Consider the following 1,941-nt stretch of genomic DNA (forward strand, 5'->3'; position numbering starts at 1 on the left):
CTATGATGAGGGACCTTGTCAAAGGCCTTACTGAAGTCCATATAGACAACAGCCACTGCCCTACCTGCATCAATCATCTTTGTGACCTCTTCGCAAAACCCTATCAAGTTAGTGAGACACGACCTACCCTTCACAAAACCATGCTGCCTCTCACTAATACGTCCATTTGCTTCCAAATGGGAGTAGATCCTGTCTCGAAGAATTCTCTCCAGTAATTTCCCTACCACTGACGTAAGGCTCACTGGCCTGTAGTTCCCTGGATTACCCTTGCTACCCTTCTTAAACAAAGGAACCACATTGGCTATTCTCCAGTCCTCTGGGACATCACCTGAAGACAGTGAGGATCCAATGGTTTCTGTCAAAAACTTGATCTCGCCGAGCCCTCCACCACTCTCGGGCCTCTCCTTTTTATTGTGAGCCAGTTTTCCCTGCAAGACCGATGGATAGAACATAGGCAGTGTACGTGAGGGGAAATAATGAGGATTCCTGGCATGTGTGATTGGTGAGTTGAGCCCTGGGCAGGATAAGGATGCAAGATTGGAACGATACAGAGAAGATTAGCATGGCCCCTGCGCAAGGATGACACGCAAATTCGTGAAGCGTTCCATATAAAGGGGCAGCACGGTAGCATAGTGGTTAGCATAAATGCTTCACAGATCCAGGGTCCCAGGTTCGATTCCCGGCTGGGTCACTGTCTGTGCGGAGTCTGCACGTCCTCCCCGTGTGTGCGTGGGTTTCCTCCGGGTGCTCCGGTTTCCTCCCACAGTCCAAAGATGTGCGGGTTAGGTGGATTGGCCATGCTAAATTGCCCGTAGTGTCCTAAAAAGTAAGGTTAAGGGGGGGGTTGTTGGGTTACGGGTATAGGGTGGATATGTGGGTTTGAGTAGGGTGATCATGGCTCGGCACAACATCGAGGGCCGAAGGGCCTGTTCTGTGCTGTACTGTTCTATGTTCTATGTTCTAAGATCCAGAGGAGATGAGGCCAGATGGAGATATGAGGGTGCGTGAGAGTGAGTGGTGATGTCCCTTGAGGTAATGGGTTTGTGAGTGTGAGTCGAGGGTGATGAGATTGTTTACTTATCCTGGCAGAATGGAGGAGATCATTCATCCCCTTCCTGCACTGGGTAGCTGACCTTTTGTGCAGGGCTGCGACCCCCTCCCAAGCCCGATTGGGCACATTGCTGGAAGTCATGCAGTCAGAGCAGGACATCACGGCGGGTCTCGACTGCGCCCAAGAGGCATTCCAGTGAGGAGTCACTATATTTGAGCACTGAATGCGTCATGCCTTTGGATGCCGTCTTCTGTGGAGCTTTGCTAAGCTGCAGAGAGTTGGAACTCTGTGACAGGGATGCTGGTTAAACATGATATTTGGAATGAAGGGACTCTGAGGTACTGCAGAGTGGGTAAATTACAGGCTGCCCGCCAGTGATGAGGTGTGATTCCCGTGGATGATTAATCAAGACAGTCTGAAGTTCCTCACAACCTGCGAAACCCGCCATTGTGGTCGACAGGTTGAATTCCTTTATTTATACCCGCTACTGCATTTTGCATTTTTCTGGGAAACCCAGTGTTTCGGTGACCTATATCTCCTCAGTTGTGGCAGTCTGCCCCCCCCCCCCCCCCCCCCCCGACCATTGGACATTCTTTCTGTTTGTGCGGCTTTTTCCTGCCACACCGGAGACATTTTAAAATGGCAGTTGCCGCACTTCTCCCCACTCTGGTGGCAGCTTCGGCCCACTTTCCATTTTATGGCCTACGAATTGAATGGTCTCGCTCGATCTTCTCCATGGGACCATTCCTTTCCTCAAACAAACACCTGATTCTGTTTTCTAAGTTCTCTTTGTCTCACAGTCTGCACTGCTTTCACCAGCACTAAATCCTCTCAGCTGTACCTCTGCTGATGCTTTGTTCAACACCTCGACAATAATCTTGTCATGAATC

General features: G+C 50.3%; 1 pseudogene; it reads left to right on the top strand.

Annotated features, from left to right (window-relative positions):
• The first annotated feature begins 513 nt into the window (after nt 1-513).
• Nucleotides 514-614, top strand: LOC119962508 (annotated as a pseudogene).
• The last annotated feature ends 1,327 nt before the right edge of the window (nt 615-1,941 follow it).

This window comes from Scyliorhinus canicula, chromosome 2 (genome assembly GCF_902713615.1).
Source record: "Scyliorhinus canicula chromosome 2, sScyCan1.1, whole genome shotgun sequence".
Lineage (NCBI taxonomy): Eukaryota > Metazoa > Chordata > Chondrichthyes > Carcharhiniformes > Scyliorhinidae > Scyliorhinus > Scyliorhinus canicula.